This window comes from Schistocerca cancellata, chromosome 5 (assembly GCF_023864275.1).
Source record: "Schistocerca cancellata isolate TAMUIC-IGC-003103 chromosome 5, iqSchCanc2.1, whole genome shotgun sequence".
Taxonomy (NCBI): domain Eukaryota; kingdom Metazoa; phylum Arthropoda; class Insecta; order Orthoptera; family Acrididae; genus Schistocerca; species Schistocerca cancellata.
Window position 1 is genome coordinate 407,439,743 of NC_064630.1, and position 21,067 is coordinate 407,460,809.

Consider the following 21,067-nt stretch of genomic DNA (forward strand, 5'->3'; position numbering starts at 1 on the left):
ACGTACGAACGAGCTCGTGTTACGGCAGCGAATGCTTTTCGTGGTAAGGGTGTGGTCCGCTTATTAAGCTTAAGGAAGCGCTGAATGTGGAAGAAAATGGTTCAAATGGCTCTGAGCACTATGGGACTTAACTTCTGAGGTCATCAGTCCCCTAGAACTTAGAACTAATTAAACCTAACTAACCTAAGGGCATCCAGACTGTAGCGCCTAGAACCACTCGGACACCCCGGCCGGTGAATGCGGAAGGATATGAGCACAATTTACAGCATTGTGTTCTGCGTATCTTAGTGGAACAGACCTGAGACAATGTCTGTAGTGTCAGCAAGACAACGCACGTAGCCACAAAGCAACATCTGCGAGGCAGTGGTTTTTTAGAGAACAGCATTTCTGAAATGGACTGACCAGCCCATACTCCCGACCTGAATCCAGTGCAAGATCTTTGGGATGGGTTAGAACTTCGGGCCAGACTCTAGCGTCCAACATCGCTGCCTTCTCTGGCTTCGGCTCTTCAGGATCAACAGGATGCCATTCCTCCTCCGACATTCAGGAACTTCGATGAAATGTTCCTAGCACAGATAAAAGCGAATAGCAGACTCACCCCATAATAGTGTCCACTAATAGGTGGCTGCTATGATTGTCTCACGATAAACCAACATCGTGCTTCAAATTTGGCAGTTCTGATCATAGAGCCAATTAACTGAAAGTAATATACGTCTCAATAGTGCCACATAATGATACCTTGCAAAACCTTAACTCTTTGAGTACCATTGGTTTGTACCTGGAACCTAAGTTTTATTAATTTTTTTAAAGTACCCATGATTTTCAAATGAAACTAATGACACTACTATAGACCTAGAGACCTAGTGGTACAGTGAGGTACTTTTTTGTGGTGATAATTAGGACATCACTGACAGTGATAGTAAGTATGTCTACAGTTAATGTAACTTAAATTGAGTTTGTGCTACTGCTCTTATGAGTGGTTTAGAAATGAAAGTACTGGGGAAGTATGAATTTTTAATATGATTTTACTAAATCTTAGGTCCATTTTTGTTCGTTATTTATGACTAGTTTTTTGTAGGTATTATGTATCCACGGAAGCTTCGATCTATGAGATTGTTTTTGGGATAAATGCGAAATTGCTTTCAGATATATCTGATGAAATCGTGGCTGATTGAAAACTGTAGGTCCCAATGCTTTCAAAGTGAAACCACGTCCTCAAAACAATTGATTGTTTACTTTCAGGATCTTACAGCGCCGGTGTTATTCCGAATTACGATGGAATGATGCTTGGGACATGCATGCATGTCTGAAAAAAAAAAATGGTTCAAATGGCTCTAACCACTAGGGGACTTTACATCTGAGGTCATCAGTCCCCTAGACTTAGAACTACTTAAACCTAACCAACCTAAGGACATCACACACATCCATGCCCGAGGCAGTAGCGCGGTTCCGGACTGAAGTGCCTAGAACAGCTCGGCCATAACGGCCGGCTGGCATGTCTGAAGGAACAGGTACTGCGGCGACTACAGCCGTTATGAAATACATTAAATGAATTCATAGTCGCGAATATGGACAACCATCTGCTGCATAATGGAATGACGACAGTAAAAATCTTTGCCGGACCAGGTTTAGAACCCAGATTTCCGGCTTATCGTCAGCGGTTTCCTGTTTTTTTTTTTTTTAATTAAGTCATTTTGTTCGATTTTGTTCGTTTCACGTGCTCGGGGCGGACGTCATGAGACATCCGTTTAAGTTCGTTGTTGATCGATTAACTCAGTTTTTTTTATTACAGAGGGAGCTAACCCTCTGACCGAACACGCTGAGCTACCGTGCCGGCTTATTTAGGCCACGCGATCACGACTCACGGTCAGACCCAGGTATGTCGTCAACCCATAATACAGCTGACGGTTACCCATAGCCGCAACTGCGAATACATTTAACCTATTTCACAAGGGCTGTCGTCGCCGCTGTGCCTGCCACATAGTTCTGAACAACAAAGGCACTGCAATATCATATTTATCTGCCGGCACCGGGCAAGCGACGTTCAGGTAAAATGTATCTTCTGTATCCATTGATAGTGACTGGGCCAAATATCTCACGAAATAAGCACCAAACGAAAAAACTACAAAGAACGAAACTCGTCTAGCTTGAAGGAGGAAACCAGATGGCGCTATGGTTGGCCCGCTAGATGGCGCTGCCATAGGTCAAACGGATATCAACTGCGTTTTTCTAAATAGGAATCCCCATTTTTATTACATATTCGTGTAGTACGTAAAGAAATATGAATGTTTTAGTTGGACCACTTTTTTCGCTTTGTGATTGATGGCGCTGTAATAGTCACAAACGTATAAGTACGTGCTATCATGTAAGATTCCGCCAGTGCGGATGGTATTTGCTTCGTGATACATAACCCGTGTTAAAATGGACCGTTTACCAATTGCGGAAAAGGTCGATATCGTGTTGATGTATGGCTATTGTGATCAAAATGCCCAACGGGCGTATGCTATGTATACTGCTCGGTATCCTGTACGACAACATCCAAGTGTCCGGACCGTTCGCCGGATAGTTACCTTATTTAAGAAAACAGGAATTGTTCAGCCACATGTGAAACGTCAACCACGACCTGCAACAAATGATGATGCCCAAGCAGGTGTTTTAGCTGCTGTCGCGCCTAATCCGCACATCAGTAGCAGACAAATTGCGCGAGAATCGGGAATCTCAAAAACGTCGGTGTTGAGCATGCTACATCAACATCCATTGCACGCGCACCATATTTCTATGCACCAGGAATTGCAAGACGACGACTTTGAACGTCGTGTACAGTTCTTCCACTGGGCACAAGAGAAATTACAGGACGATGACAGACTTTTTGCACGCGTTCTATTTAGCGACGAAGCGTCATCCACCAACAGCGGTGACGTAAACCGGCATAATATGCAATATTGGGCAACGGTAACTCCACGATGGCTGCGACAAGTGGAACATCAGTGACCTTGGCGGGTTAATGTATGGTGCGGCATTATGGAAGGAAGGATAATTGGCCCCCATTTTATCGATGGCATTCTAAATGGTGCAATGTAAGCTGATTTCCTACGTAATTTTCTACCGATGTTACTACAAGATGTTTCACTGCATGACAGAATGGCGATGTACTTCCAACATGATGGATATCCGGCACATAGCTCGCGTGCTGTTGAAGCGGTATTGAATTGCATGTTTCGTGACAGGTGGATTTGTCGTCGAAGCACCATACCATGTCCCGCACGTTCACCGGATCTGACGTCCCCGGATTTCTTTCTGTGGAGAAAGTTGAAGGATATTTGCTATCGCGATCCACCGACAACGCCTGACAACATGCGTCAGCGCATTGTCAATGCATGTGCGAACATTACGGAAGGCAAACTACTCGCTGTTGAGAGGAATGTCGTTACACATATTGGTAACAGCATGCGTTCTCAGAAATGATAAATTCACAAAGGTACATGTATCACATTGGAACAACCGAAATAATGTTCAAACGTACCTACGTTCTGTATTTTAATTTAAAAAACCTACGTGTTACCAACTGTTCGTCTAAAATTGTGAGCCATATGTTTGTGACTATTACAACGCCATCTATCACAAAGTGAAAAAAGTGGTCCAACTAAAACATTCATATTTCTTTACGTACTACACGAATATGTAACAAAAATGGGGTTCCTATTTTTTTAAAACGCAGTTGATACCCGTTTGACCTATTGCAGCTCCATCTAGCGGGCCAACCATAGCGCCATCTGGTTTCCCCCTTCAAGCTAGACAAGTTTCGTTCTTTGTAGTTTTTTCGTTTGGCGCTTATTTCGTGAGATATTTGGACCGGTCACGATCACCACCCTGTATAATGAATGTACAATTACAGATCTCAGACATATGCTTGACGACAAATGGATGTTTGGGTCTGGCCGTGAGTCGTGCTCGGAAGCCTAATAGTAAGACGATTGCTTGCTATAAGCGGGAAATCCGGGTTCGAGTCCCAGTCCGGCACAGATTTCCATTGCCATCATTCCGTTGTATAACTGATGATTGTGGTTGTCCGTATTCGCAAATACATTTCATGTTTACTTTTTGCCGACTTCCTCTTGTACTGTCTGCTTAGCATGATAATAAAGGTTAATTTTGTAAAACATTTTAATATTATATTCGAAACCGAGGCAACCTCCTTAAAAAACTATAATGTTTACTATTTTCCATTTGCTCCTGTATTCGTTGCTTACTATGACTATCAAGGTCTATTTTGTGAAAAAATTTAAAATTCATTTTTTATGTTATTGGAGCTTAAAGAATTAAAAGGTCACCATCATACTAAGAAAGTGATGTATAACAGATAGAGAGAACCATATCAAGACTAGGGAACTACCTAAATGAGACTAGGGAACTACCTAAATGAAATGTAATCTGGAATCCAGATCAACTATCGCATAAGAGCCAGGGAAGTATGGGAAGTAAACGTAGTCTGAAATCTAAATAAACTCGACGTCGTATGCCGTAATGGAAAAAATCAGGCCAGAAAACGACTCACGGGGATGGTGGACATACCGACGAATACCCAGTGCACTGCAGCCTGTGGCGGGCTGGAGCAAACTGATGACAACTTTCAAACACCGGCGCCGATGCGAACAGATATGCATTTTAAAATAACAAATGACGTGACGGGCAGGACGGCTGAGCTTTCCACTTTTTTTTAATAGCGAGGAACCGGGGACGGGACGGGCGCTCTCTGTCCGGCTGTACACACAGTGGCGCGCGTTTGTAAAGGCAAATATTTTGGACGGTGGTCGTTCTGTACGAGGCAGGAGCTGCGAGGGGCGGCCCAATGTTTACAGCCGGGGCTGCGAGCAGAGAGGACACAGGCGGCGACAAATTTATTTAGAGTCTGGGCCGCCGCGGCCGTCACTCCCCCCCCCCCCCCCCCCCCCCGAAAACGTGCCCCATATCGACGCACGCAAATGTGATGAACGGGACCGAGCAGGCCCGGCTTAGGCACTCGTTCGTCCGACGCGGAGACTAATGCGCCGCGGAATACGGCGGCTGAGTGCGGAGAGCAGGTAATACGCGCCGCACTCACATTTTTCCCTTTAGAATATGTGTTTCAATGAGCGGATGAGATATTACGGGGGGGTGGTGGCATTGTGTCGCAGGAGAAACAAGTGAACTTGTTTTATCACTGTATGGTCAATACAGCCTAGACGACGTTTTATGTAATTGTTGCGACCGGTTTTTTGAGGAATTAGGCCGTTTGTAGATTTTAAACTGGAATAGGAAGAAATAATTACATCAGTATATTCCCTATCGTGTATTAGATTGGCGCGTAACTTCGTAGCGTTTTGTTTCGCATGTTGGTATTCCTGTTGTTATCGGTTTACTTGTCGATTGTCATTTTTTTTAGTTCACTGTAGCTATTTGAGTTTACATATTGTCATTCCGTCATTTGGAGATAGCAAAAAATGGTTCAAATGGGACTTAACTGCTGCGGTCATCAGTCCCCTAGAACTTATAACTACTTAAACCTAACTAACCTAAGGACATCACACACATCCATGCCCGAGGCAGGATTAGAACCTGCGACCGTAGCGGTCGCGCGGTTCCAGACTGTAGTGCCTAGAACAGCTCGGCCACTCTGGCCGGCTTGGAGATAGCAGAATGGGCCTGTGGACACTAGAAAATGGAGTGCGAAGCGCAAAAATCGGAACATTTCCGACTTGATCTTCTGAGTGCAGCAGAGAGGAGACAGCAGCGGAGGCAGCCAGAAATATTTGCGCCGTATGTGGTGATAATGCCATTGGGCAGAGCACGGGAAGAAATTGGCTGTCTCTTTTAAAGGAGGATCGTTAGGCACGACTGACTCTTCAGGAAGACCTTCATGGTTTGATGAAGATCGTTTAAAGGCATTAATCCACAGTGACCCGCGTCAGTGTACTCGAGAACTGGCAGATGTGATGAACTGTGATCATTCCGCCATCAGGTGACATTCTCATGCACTTTCCTATGCGTGTGTTTACTCTACGCCAAAATCACAAAAATCAGCGGGTGGCCATATGTATCTCTGCTTGCTCGTCATCAATTTTCTCGTCAACAAACACCGACCATTCCTATACTGTATCGTTACTGGCGACGAGAAATGTTCAAAGACGTTCAAAAACGTTCAAATCTTATGGGACTTAACTGATAAGGTCATCAGTCCCTAAGCTTACACACTACTTAATCTAAATTATCCTAAGGACAAACACACACACCCATGCCCGAGGGAGGAGTCGAACCTCCGCCGGGACCAGCCGCAAAGTCCATGACTACAGCGCCTTAGAGAGGACGAGAAATAGTGTGCGTTTATGCTAAATTAAGGAAAAGAAAGGAATTATTGAGCCCATAAAAGGCAGAAATTACCCGTGCAAAGACCTGCGCGCGTCCACAAGAGAGAATGTTACGCATCTGGTAGAACATCGACGGTGTGGTGTTCTATGAATTGCTTCCCCTAGGTGTAACCATTACTGCTGGCACTTTTTGTGAAAAACTGAGGAATCTTGGGTCAGGGATTTTCTCTGCCTCGTGATGACTGGGTGTTGTGTGTTGTCCTTAGGTTAGTTAGGTTTAATTAGTTCTATGTTCTAGGTGACTGATGACCTCAGAAGTTAAGTCGCATAGTCTTCACAGCTATTTGAACCCAACATAACGTCCGCGCGCATTCTGCTAGACTCACACAAACACTATGCAGGAGCTGTGTTGGGAAGTCATTCCCCGCTTACTTTATTCACCTGATGTTGCGCTCTCAGATTTTTCACATTTTCCGCTGTTTATAGAACAACATTCAAGGAACGTCCTTTCAGGATGAAAATGCGCTCAGAATATGGCTCGACGAATTCCTCGCCTCAAATCTACGTGATTTCTAAAACCGGGGAGTCGGAGTGCTACTCCAGTATTGACAGACTGCTGTAAACAGCGAACGAGAACATGTTATTGATGACTAAAGCCGCTATTACGCGTACCTGTTGTGTTTGGTAAACTTACGGAAAAGCGTTGCGAACCAAAGCACCGACCCAATGAAATACACTCCTTGACAAAAAACAGTGAAGCACCCGGAATGGGAAGCAGGAAATAAACTGAAATTTCACGGGTTTGGAGGGTACATCATGTTATTTCAATGATTACGATATCGGATCAACTTTGTGAAGGACTTGGCAGTAAGAGACCACTTATCAGTATGACGTTGCATACCAAATGGTTCAAATGGCTCTGAGCACTATGGGACTTCACATCGGAGGTCATCAGTCCCCTAGAACTTAGAGCTACTTAAACCTAACCAACCTAAGGACATCACACACATCCATGCCCGAGGCAGGATTCGAACCTGCGACCGTAGCGGTCGCGCGGATCCGGACTGAAGCGCCTAGGTCCACTCGGCCACCGCGGCCGGCCGTTGCATACCCTGCGGCCTGTATGCATGCTGCGCTTCGGTTAAGAAGCGTGTCATGAAGCCGTTGTATTCTCTCCTGACGTAAGTCGGCCTACAGTTGTAACTACTCCGTTCTGCCTAGTTCCACAAGTTCTACTGAGGACAAATATGGGGATCTTCTTGCCATGAGAGTACCTCAGCATCACTCAGCCAGTTCAAAGCAAAACGTGCCATGTGTGAATGAGCGTTCTCCTGGGGGAAAATGACACCACGTTACTGTCGTATGAGAGGTATCAGATGAGGGCGCGGTATCTTCGTAAGGTACTTTCGTGCCACCAGAGTTCCCTCGGTCGCTACCAGCTGTGACCTGAAGTAATACTCGATGGCTCCCCGCACGATGACGCTCGGCGTAACACAGTTGTGCCTCTCCAAAACACTGGAAGAAGAAGGAGCTTACGGGTGCTCAACGCCGAGGTTATCAGGGAATACACTGGAAGAATGATACCCCTCACCAAGTTGCCAGCGTACTCTCCGATGGCGTCATCCGAGATAGTGAATTGCGGTTCATCGCTGAACAGAGCGCGACGCGATTAATCACGGCAACACTCCAAAAGTAGGCGTTTGTGTTGCGCTATTATCGGCTGCCCGCGCATACGATGGTAAATCCCAAGTCCAGCCGTTGTTAGTCTTCGACGAATGGTGCAGCATTACACAGGATGTTCCAGAGAGTCCGTTATTTGTTCCCGGACGGCAGGAGCAGATTTGAAGGGATTGCGACGTGCTTGGTGCACCTTAAGGCAATCCACCCTTTGATGATTAGAAGCGATCGAGTGGAACCTTGACTGCGGGATGCCTACCCTGAAGTTCCTATGCAGTTCAGCATCAGGCAACTGTCACATTTGAATGTCCCATAAATGTGGATTTTGAACGATTCGGCCAGCCAGCCAAATGGAGACTAGAATAAGATACCTTTCAGGTAATGATATGGTTGTCTCAAACAATTGCGCGACATGCCCGTGTTCTTAACAGCAATCATTCGACATGTAACGCTGTTCACGCCCGTCATCTGCTCTACCAGTCCTGGTAACAACACTAAACGTGAACATTTATATTTGTTACAGGGAATATTTATTTGTTTATTTATCGTATCCAAGACATCACCATTTTACAAAAAAAAATTATATTACAATGCAAGAGAAGCAGTTATAATACAATAATACATGGTTATAAGGTAAATTAACTACAATAATATAGGAAAGTATGTAACATATAATGATAAGCGCTAAGGATGCGAAACAGAGCGATTTTCATATCCCACGTGAAGCCCAATACACTGCAGCTTGAATAGCCTTGTCATTTGCTTCAAATAGGTCTTGAGTCGAACACGGGTTGTTTAGTTTCCTGCAAACCAGTAGGTGTTGTGGGTCTTGCTGTTCTCCACACTCACAGGGCTCGTCTGCACTGATGTAGCCCCATTTTTCCAAGTTTGCTCTGCATCTTGATACGCCTGTTCGTAGTCTATTCAGGGCTTTCCAGGTCGTATATGGGAGTTCAGAGCCAGCTGTGGGTTCTTCCCTGGGGCTATTCCCTGGTCTTCCTGGGTCCACATTGTACCACAGCTCTTCTCGTCGTGCTCTAGGCGATAAAAGAGTTGCTTCAGTTGTTCATAGGAAACTCTTCCTTGATTTAAGTCGGCGAGGTTGAAGATTGTATCCGAACATTGGATGCCTGGGATCTGTCTCCTGTTTATGTTTCTCGATTTCTGCGGCAGTCCTTCTTCTGATGTCTGGCGGGGCTATGCCCATGAGGTGGTACAGCTGCTTTGTGGGAGTTGGGCGGAGGCATCCTGTCACGATGCGTTCAGTCTCATTCAATGCTATATTTACTTGTTCAGGGAATAGAAGCTCTTATCACTTACATACCCTCTGACGGTGCGTACGTGCAGGAAGCTACGTTGACATCCGACCGTGTCTTCTGCGTTCTTCACTTTGTTTGTCACGCAGTGTATTTATAATGGTACGTGAAATAGAAAAATACGAAGATGTACCTTGTTACTTAAAATAAAGGGCTGCTGCTACCACAGGCCACCGTTCGTGTAGTTGCGACTTAACAGACATTGGTTTTCACATTAAATGTTCATCTGTCAGTGTCATGACTCGAAACGGATAATACGATTCAGTGTAAACGTACATATTCAAGCACTTCGTAAGATTTTTCTTTATTTAAACTGTATTTAATCTGCCAAAAGTTTTCAGAAAAGAAAGCCTATCAAATACATAACAAAATATTAAGAACTTATTTCGTTTTTGACATTTGGCATACGTATCATACATTCAACCCCTTATTACGAGACTGATTCAAATGAAAACCTTAAAAGTGAAACAAAATTGCTGAAAGTTGTACTATCACTAAGAAAATTTGTAGGAGCTGTCCTTGTCTTTTGACAAATCACCAACAACTGTGAGCATATTGCTGAACCACAGAAAAGCAAACTGTGTCAGTGCACCGCGTTGGTGCAGCGGGGCGTGGTACGTTCTTAGAGCAGTGAAGCTGTCAAACCTGTGGAAATGCATCCCACGATGAAAGGATAGAGCGCCGTTTCGCCGGTGTTCCTTCAGCAAGTGTGCGAGTGTTGTAGAAAGTTTAAAAGAACAATAACTTCTACAGAAAGTACCCAGCACGTGGGCCAGCCACACCATTGGTGACGAATGAAAACACTGCCGCAGTGGAAGAACCTGTGAAGGAAAACAGGCGTCTTATTGTGACTGAAATAGGCATTATTTTGGACATTATTGGTGGTTCGGCCTGTATTACTGTCGAAGATCTGCCGCGATTCAGTAAAGTGTCCGCAAAGTGAGTGCCACGTCAGTTGACTGCTGAATTGAGAGTACACTGTCACCAACCTGGAACAAAAATATCGAGTAAGGAACGGCGACATAGCTCTTCGCCCAAAACTGAAAAATTGCTGCAACCATCGGCAAGAAAAGTGTTACCCACTCCCTATGAGGATGGAAAAAGGTGTTAATTTTGGAGGATTAGTTGGAAAGGGGATTAACAGTGGCCGCGCGCGATTAGCCGAGCGGTCTTGGGCGCTGCAGTCATGGACTGTACGGCTGGTCCCGGCGGAGGTTCGAGTCCTCCCTCGGGCATGGGTGTGTATGTTTGTCCTTAGAATAATTTAGGTTAAGTAGTGTTTAAGCTTAGGGACTGATGACCTTATCAGTTAAGTCCCATAAGATTTCACACACATTTTAAACATTTTTGATTAACAGTGACCAGTAATTCACTCAGATCTGCAGCGAAATCGTTTTCTCACAGCAATCAAGAGTAACTTACGAGGACTTCTGACTTTTTTTTGCCGCCTTGAGAGACTTTCACTTGTTCGGACAGCTCAGAAGAGTGCAAGCGGGCAAGTATTTTTCAGAAACAATGAAGAGGCGAAAATCACGGTGCGTGAATGGCACCATTGGCAACCAAAAGAATTCTTTTCATGAGATATCCAAGAGGTGAAATAAGAGCACTACACGTCATGGGAACTACGTCAAAAAATTAGACATCTGTAATGTTCCTGTTTTACCTCCTTTCATTATAATAAATGAGGTTTTCATTTGAATCATCTTCCTACACAGATAATAAAACCTACAGAAATATGTCCAACGCTAAGTCCATTCTGTAACAAGGGTGGCGCACTGCCAGAAGAGAGTACATACGCTGGGTTTCATGCCGACACACTCCTGCTGTGGTACGGGTAACAGCGAAATGGCGCAGCAACTGGAAATACACTCCAAAGTTGACCGACGCGTAAGAGTCTGACTGTTGTGGGCGAAACGTCTAAACTGTACACAAATATACCGTGAAATTCTGGCGGTATATGGGCCAAATGCAATGTCGTGTCCAACAGTATTGAAAAGGTGCCAACAATTCGACCAATACTGCACAGACGTGGGTGATTGTGATCGGTAAGGAATTCTATCGACACCGGTCGAGGAGAGAATATATATGGTCGAGAAACTGAACGACTAGTAGAACATTACGACCGTTGTTTACAGATACTTGGTGGCTACGAACACTCTAAGGCAAGCAAACGACGTACCGAATGGGACGATAATTGGTATATACCATGTACATGTCGAGACAAAGAGTTTCAGAATAACTGAATGATTATTCAAGACTTTACAAACTGAGCAGTCAATAATGAGTTGGTCCTTGTGTAAGCAGTTATTCGGCTTTGCATTGATTGGTATAGTTGTTGGATGTCCTACTGAGGGATACTGTGTCAAATTCTGTTCAATTGTCGCTTTTGAGCCGTAGTTGTGTCCGGCTCTTCGAAAAGCGCGCCAGTCTGAGTGCTTTCTCTCCGCGTCTAGTGTTTGTGATGGCGCTTTCGGTTTGGTGCGCTGTTTGGATCGCTACCGCCATCTGGCGGGAGGTTGAGCAAGTGTACTGTCACGTGACGATCGAGGAGTGCGTACTGGGCTGTCACCAAGAGAGGTGGTGGTGCGAGCGGGGCCCTGTTGTTGAGGGTTGTCAACTGCTCGCCACGTGCTTTGGCCGATCTCTTGGCTGTTAGGGACTAAGTCTGCCTTACCAGCATGTTCGTGGCTTATGAAGCTTAGAAGCCGTGGTGCAGGAGACCAGAGCGTGGGACCGTATGTCTTCTTATCAGCCGTTGAAACCACTGGCAGCGGCTGGTTCTGACGAGCTTAAGGAAGTGCAACGTGTTCCCGGTGCTGTGGTGGAGTGTGAGAAATTGAGTACTGTTTTTATGTAACAGAGTTAGTTGTATATATATATATATATATATATATATATATATATATATATATATATATATATATATAAGGGGTTTTTCAAGTTCTAGTGAAGTGTATGAGTTTCTTCACCAGTGGTTTTGTTGGGGTCTTCCCACCACAGTTTTTGTTTGCCTGTCCGCGGGAATGTGGTAATTGCTTCTTGGTCGGGCCGTTTCGTTCACACCTTGATTGGATGATTTAGGGTCGGTGTCGTGTGTCTCTGTGGTTCAGAGTCTGTAAAGGCACCGCCCTTGCTACCTCTTCTGGTTTTGGGTAACTCGGGGAGATGGTGGCTTGTAATGCAAGTTTTGGGGCTGATCTGCTGTGGCCTTGTAGATCCTAAATGACATCCCAGACCCTCACACCTGGTTACCGGATCATATGGCGGGCGGTCGCCACGTTGATACTCAACTGCTCTCCAGGGCGTCTCCAGACACATCTTCGTCCTGGAATCTCATTGACTGGGGTAGAATTGTCCTGCTAGGAATTTAGCCCCAATGACCAGCGACCTTTTCCTTTATAATAAAACACGTCCGCTACGGAAAATAAGAAGTAATAATCCTGATCTAAAAGCATTTAATTAAAAACAAATCCAATCAAAAGCAATTATTCAACTCACTACTAAAACTTTAAGCTGTTTAATTAAATTCTACAGAAAATGATAGTACATGAACTTTAAAAGCATAAATCTTCTAAATTTAAAACCTGCTATTAAATAAAAAACAATTACAGGTTTACAACTGAAATTTCCAGAACGCGCGGCCATACAAAATCTCACGTGCAAAGTGAAGACCTAGTGGCAATGTGAACACAACAAACCATCTTTGTTTACTACCGTGTACGACACAGTCTTTACGTAATCACTTATAGCTTGGCGGCTTTTACAATAGAGTAAATAGGCTACATGTAACACTCTAAATTTTTTATTTGCATAAATACAGTTAACATGCACTTACAATGAAATAATCCTTCCTAACCTCATCACCCGAGACTACTTAAAACTTGAAGACTATTTTTAAATTATTACACAAGGGCCAAAGCTTGAAATAATTTTCAAATGGCTTAGGACATTAACAGTCCGTAAACAAGAAGTACTGATTCCCGATACTATAACTAAATTGTAACAAAACTCTACCGTCACATGCGTCAGAATTAGGAAGCAAATTTTAATAAATGACAACTATTTCTTACATGTAAGGCGCGGAACACATATTACCTGATATTACATTTTATTTTAAATACGAGTTATATTGCACTGCACTCTCATTCAACTCTTAGTAGACGACAATACAACTGGTTCGAAACCAAGTGGTTATTAAAGTCATAGGCTACTTGCTAATATCATGTTGGATCTTGTTTTACGCGGCTTAGTGCAACAGCTCGAGGTGGCATGGACTCAACAAGCCGTTGCAAGTCCGCTGCAGAAATACTTGCGAAGAGCTGCAGGTGCAGGATTTTGTGCAGGAACTGGCCTCTCGATTATGTCCCCTAAATGTTCGATGAGATTCATGTTGGGAGGTTGGGTGGCCAAATAATTCAAACTAATCGCGAACAATGTCGGTTCATATGGCTCTGAGCACTATGGGACTTAACATCTGAGGTCATCAGTCCCTTAGAAAGTTAGAACTGCTTAAACCTAAGTAACCTACGGACATCACACACATCCATGCCCTAGGCAGGATTCGAACCTGCGACAGTAGCAGTCGCCCGGTTCCGGACTGAAGCGCCTAGAACCGCTCGTCCACGAACAATGTTGGCCCGGTAAGAACGGCGCATAGTCATCTAAAAGTCCATGAATGGCTGAAAGTGGTGTCTAAGTAGCCGAACTTAACCGTTTCCAATCACTAATCGGTTCAGTTGGACCACAGGACCCAATCCATTCCATGTAAACACAGCCCACACAGTTGTGGACCTACCACCGACTTGCACAGTGCCTTGTCCACAACTTGGGTTCGTGGCTTCGTGGACTCTGTGCCACACTCGCACCCTACCATCAGCTCTTACCAACTCAAGTCGGGACTCAGCTGACCAGGTCACGGTTTTCAAGTTGTGTAGGATCCATCCGATAAGGTCACGAAACCAGGAGAGGCGTTACAGGTGATGTGCTGTTATCAAAGGCACTCGTGTCTGTCGTCTGCTGCCATAGCCCATTAACGCCAAACTACGCCGCACTGTTCTAACGAATGCACTCGACGTCCTTCCAACATTGGCTTCTGCGGTTATTTCACGTAGTGTTGCTTATCTGTCATTACTGACAACTCTACGCATACACTGCTGCTCTTAGTCGTTAAGTGAATGAAATCGGCCACTGCGTTGTCCGTGGTGAGAGATAATCCCTGAAATTTCTTGTTCTCGGCACACACATGACACTGTGGATCTCTGAATATTGAATTCCCTAACGATAACCGAAATGATATGTCGAATGTGTCTATCTCTATTATTCCACGTTCAAAATCTGTTAATTCCCGTCGTACAGCCACAATCACATCGGTAACCTTTTCAGATGAATTACCTGGGTATAAATGACAGCTCCGTCGATGCATTGTCCCTTTTCATACGTTGTGAACGCGATAGTACCGCTATCTGTATATGTGCATATCGCTATCCTATTATCACCTTAGTATAGACTAGCAGACAGCCTACAACAAACCGCATTAATTCTCGAAAGAACATAGTACGAGGTGCATTCAAGCTCTAAGGCCTGCGATTTTTTTTCTAATTAACTACTCACCCGAAATCGATGAAACTGGCGTTACTTCTCGACGTAATCGCACTGCAGACGTACACATTTTTCACAACGCTGACGCCATGATTCCATGGCAGCGGCGAAGGCTTCTTTAGGAACCTGTTTTGACCACTGGAAAATCGCTGAGGCAATAGCAGCACGGCTGGTGAATGTGCGGCCACGGAGAGTGTCTTTCATTGTTGGAAAAAGCCAAAAGTCACTAGGAGCCAGGTCAGGTGAGTAGGGAGCATGAGGAATCACTTCAAAGTTGTTATCATGAAGAAACTGTTGTGTAACGTTAGCTCGATGTGCGGTTGCGTTGTCTTGGTGAAACAGCATACGCGCAGTCCTTCCGCGACGTTTTTATTGCAGTGCAGGAAGGAAATTGTTCTTCAAAACATTTTCGTACGATGCACCTGTGGAACGCAATGGGTAAGGATTACGCCCTCACTGTCCCAGAACATGGACACCATCATTTTTTAGCACTGGCGGTTACCCGAAATTTTTTTGGTGGCGGTGAATCTGTGTGCTTCTATTGAGCTGACTGGCGCTTTGTTTCTGGCATCCACGTCTCATCCATTGTCACAACCGACGAAAAGAAAGGCCCATTCATGCTGTCGTTGCGCGTCAACATTGCTTGGCAACACCCCACACGGGCAGCCATGTGGTCGTCCGTCAGCATTCGTGGCACCCACCTGGATGACACTTTTCGCATTTTCAGGTCGTTATGCAGGATTGTGTGCACAGAACCCACAGAAATGCCAACTCTGGATGCGATCTGTTCAACAGTCATTCGGCGATCCCCCAAAACAATTCTCTCCACTTTCTCGATCATGTCGTCAGACCGCCTTGTGCGAACCCGAGGTTGTTTCGGTTTGTTGTCACATGATGTTCTGCCTTCATTAAACTGTCGCACCCACGAACGCACTTTCGACACATCCAGAACTCCATCACCACATGTCTCCTTTAACTGTCGATGAATTTCAATTGGTTTCACACCACGCAAATTCAGAAAACGAATGATTGCACGCTGTTCAAGTAAGGAAAACATCGCCATTTTAAGTATTTAAAACGGTTCTCATTCTCGCCGCTGGCAGTAAAATTCCATCTGCCGTACGGTGCTGCCATCTCTGGGACGTATTGACAATGAACGCGGCCTCATTTTAAAACAATGCGCATGTTTCTATCTCTTTCCAGTCCGGAGAAAAAAAAACGGAGGCCTTAGAACTTGAATGCACCTCGTAAGGCAGATGCTGACCATTCTAGCATCGACGTCATCCACTCGACGAAGCCAGTCAAATCCCGTGGTTGGAACTACAGCGAGACGATGTGTAGCCTTCTAAATACAGGCCAACTGCTTCGCTGCTCTCGCAACGGCTGCTCCCAAGCCAAACCACTCTAGAGATAAATCCGTTCTTTAAGCCCCTGTCTAGCGAACTCTCTTGAAGAATCACGCTCTTCACGGGAGACTGAGCCCTGTTGCTTACTGCCACCTGGCAGCTACAGTCCACGCTGCAGGCCAAAGCACTACTATCTGCAATCGCTCTAATAGCACTGTCGCCAGACAACACCATCCGCCAATGCGCACCGCTATATCCCTCCAATCTTTCGCCTCCTCCCTGGTGACAACTACTGAAGATCCATCTTTCGATCAGGAGAAAATATCTCTTAAGCCCGTATTACATGATACACCTCTCGTATACAAGTCTTCACCAGTGTCTCAAGCGCCCAAGTCTGAAACTGCAAACATTTTCGTTGGCTCTGTTGTACGAAATAGCTAACGTGTAAGTGTGCACCAGCGCCCCAAGGGTACAAATTCGTAACCACAGCCTTCTTTACATCAATTACGTCGTTGAGGGTGAAAGTTGACATTTTTGTAAAGCTTCTATCCGCTCATATTGCAACTTCAGAAAGGCCTAGCTTCATATTTGTATCTTGTGCGGATAGAATGAAATTACGCTATGTTTATAAAGAATTATGGACTAAAGTGTCCGTTTTATATACTGCAACAAACAAATGGTTATTTATCATTAGGTTACGCAACATATTACGCACGGGAGACGCAGTTATCTATGCAGCATTTCCCGTGACAATGTCCGCCCTAGTCGTTATGAGAAGGGCATAACGACGATGTAATGCCAGGAGTATGAATTGGGTTTGACCCTGGCTAGTGGGAAGGGATGAAGGGGAGAGTGAACACTCGCTGTTACTCAAGGAGGTGAGGCCCGAACATCCACATGAATTTAAGAACTTCGTCAGACATGCCTTGTCGATCGTACATTACGGGATTCGTGCAAGTGACGCAGTAATAAGGGAAGCTATTTCACAATACAGAGACAGCAAGTACGCAAAACGGGTTTTGCAGTCCGCACTGGTCGCGGCCGGCTCGACTACTCCGACTCTTTTAGCTACTTTCACAACACTATTCTTCCTGGTATGCTGAAATAATACAAAAGATGTAGTCAAACGAAACACATGCGGTACTTTCACCAGTTAAGGTGATGCAGCACATATCGATAGTAAAATTATATGCATAAAAACTCAGAATTAAACATTACAGACGTAGTTTACTGATGAGCAGCGTATGTAGAGGATCATATAGAAATCTTTCCTTGCTGTGTTCCTCAATAAGCACGCTTTTACTTTCTTTGTTTCATTTAGTTTCTACAATAAGCATCTAACGCTGGATATTCAGCTTTTCAAAACGGCAATATAAAGAAGATACTTTTCATTTGTTTCATTATTGTATTCATAAAAACATTACTTACTGAAAAATGTGTAGAATGTCCCACGCAATATCCAAAAGAGTCCTCGTGAACTCATGTATTTCTCGACTGTTGACCACACGCGAGAAGGATAAAGAGCAGAAAGCCCATTCGAAATGCTGCGCGCATACTCTTCCACTACCCATGCACTGATACATGGCAGAAAACAACGGTTCCTATTTCTGCCCGGCCGATAATCCACCTTCACTCATTCTGCCGCTAGGTGACAGGGCAACTGCACCTGACTTGTACACGTTAGGTGTGTAATACCGTCTTATTCGCCGCAATCTTAATTATAAAATCGCTCGTCACGGCTAAATGTGGGACCGCCCACATATTGGATGTGACGGATGTGCAAGGGTTCCCAGCGAAACTTCTGCAGCGTTCTCCAAACAATCTTGGCAAAATGTGGGCCCGCCCACATTTTTCGACTGCGCTGCAGAATCTTTGTTGAGTCGCCCTTAAACACCCCCTACACAGCCCCGACCACGCCCTATGCGACTTCCATTATTTTTGGAGCCTTGAAGAAAGACATTTGTGCTTGTCGATTTGCTTCGACGAAGTGGTGCACACCCTGGGAACATTCCGATTTGCTTCGACGAAGAGGTCCACATCTCAGTTAACAGTTATGTCAATTACTATTGAAATAATAACAGTTATGTCAATTACTTTTGAAATAATAAATAGTTTGCTTACTTTTTTACATGTATCTCGATTTCACTTGACTGCCTGCTGTGTGCAAAATTCTGCCAGACGGTTTCCTCTTTTACACCTTTTCCCCAATCTGTATTCTAATATTAATTTTCCATATTTCCCTTTTCCTGCTATCGAATCGTATTCCCCTGTAACAATTTAATTTTCTCTCCGTTAAGGATCCGAATATTTTATTTTATCTCATCATACACGCTATGAATCTCTTCACCCGCCAGGGTAGCCGAGCGCACTAACGCGCTGCTTCCTGGACTCGGGTAGGCGCGCCGGCCCTGGATCGAATCCGCCCGACGGATTAACGGCGAGGGCCGGTGTGTCGGCCAGCCTGGATGTGGTTTTTAGGCGGTTTTCCACATCCCGCTAGGTGAATACCGGGCTGGTCCCCACGTTCTGCCTCAGTTACACGCGTCGCAGACATTTGCAACACGTCCGCACTATTTCACGATTTACACTAGACGCAGACAGCTGGGGTACACTGATCCTGTCCTGGGGGGTTCGGGATAGTGGCAGGAAGGGCATCCGGTCATCGCTAACACTACCATTGCCGAATCCGTTGTAACCACGCAGACCCTGCGATCGCTGCGGGACTATGGCGTAATCGAAAGAAGAAGACACAGTATCAATCTCGCCATCATCTGTGGAGCTAGTTGTACTACTGTGACGGGAGTTGGTACTGCGTGTATCTTAATCTTTATAATGCGTTCACTATGCTGTTCGGACCTGCCTCCGTGTTTTCTTATTCATTATTGGACCTAAGTCCGCGTTACCACTGTTTAGTAGTGTGTTGATAAACCTGTACGCACACGACCAGAAGCCCTGTTGCTCCTGTCTCCACATTTCAAAAACCAACTGCATTTAAGTTCAATGTATCCATTTCTCTTTTCAAATTGTTTAAGTTATCCACGGAATTCAGGGAGCTAACTTTGCACGCTCCGACCTGTAGATTTGTTTCTCCGGAGATCCGAAAGGTGGACTGTTTTACCTGTGGAATATTTTACTCAGGAGCATTCCCTCATCATTAAGCCATACAATGGAGCTGCTTGTGATCTGAGGGAAGAAACAACGATTTTAGTTTCCCCTTGCTTTCATCAGTTCACTCTAGCAAACAAAGCAAATTCAGTTGACTAAATATCACAAAGCCTGATCAGTCAGTCATCCAGACTGCCCCTCTTCAGGCTGCTCTCAGTAGATTTGTCTGGGCTCCTCACATATGCCTCTCCCATGTGGTTTCTTCTACAGTACACAGTATCGCTCAGGCACGCAAGTGACCCAACTCGCAAGGTCCATGGTTCATGCGGGGTTGCCCATACCATGTAACAATAAATGAACCCAGTCTTCCAATTTCCATTAGCTCTCCCATCCTCCTGATCCACTTGGCTGTTCCAGCCTCCAGTTATACATCCCACTTCTCAGCCCATCATCAATCCCCCACTACCAGACACAGCCGCTTATCTATTTGCATTATCCCATTGTCCCTCATCCCTCCGTCTTTTCCACAAACCCACATAGCCTTTACTGGAGGAATTTCTCGTCATAATAATCTAAGCACTACTGCTTCTTCACAGTAAATATTCATAATTAAAATAAATCATTTTTATTGTTACTGCAATTAATGTAATCTTTTCAACTGCTAAAAATCTGCATGTTTATCTCTCTAACGTTATTTGACTGGAGAGGAGCAATACATTTGCTTCCAGAATTAAACTTTCACTCTGCAGCGGAGTGTGCTCTGATACGAAACTTCCTTGCAGATTAAAACTATGCGCGGGACCGAGACACGTACTCGGGACCTTTGCTTTTGCGGGCAAGTGCTCTACCACTCGAGCTACCCAAGAAAGACTCACGACCCGTTTCATATCATACCAGCGCACACTCAGCTGCAGAGTGAGAATTTCATTCTAGATGCATCCCCCAGGCTGTGGCTAAGCCATGTCTCCGCACTATCCTTTCTTCCAGGAGTGCTAGTCTTGAAAGGTTCGCAGGAGGGCTTGTGTGAAGATTGGAAGGTAGGAGACGAGGTATTGGCGGAAGTAAAGCTATGAGGACAGGTCGTGACTCGTGCTTGAGTAGCTCAGGTGGCAGAGCACTTGTCCGCGAAAGGCAAAGGCCCCGAGCTCGAGCCGTAGTCCAGCACACAGTTTTAATCTGCCAGGAAGTTCCAATACATTTGCTTAACTGTCCCCTCCCCTACCCACATCGACTGCGCTCAGCTGTCTGAGGATCTCAGAAGGTTAATCAGGAAGATTCCAGCACAGGGGAAGGAATGTGTAGGTTCAGAGATGAAGTTTTAGGTGGAAAATGAGATGGCCTAATCACCTATAAAACGTTACCTTCAGTTTCGTGTGCCATTTAAGTACGCACCTTTGGAAACAAACGGCGTGTTGCCCCGTGACATTGTGGTTCTTCACGATAGCGCACACCCGCATTCTGCTGTGCCGACGAAGGATTTGCTTTGGCAGTTTAAGTGGGAAGTGTAATGGAATACTTCTTACACAGTTATAAGGAGAGGTGTGCTACAGAATGGTGTGGCAACTGTCGTCGTAAAGAAGTTGAACCAAAGCAGAAATGATAAGCAAACAGAGTAACATAGTAAACAGAAGATTCACATAACTTATATTTCTCCAAGAGAACGAAGACTCAATAAAAATAA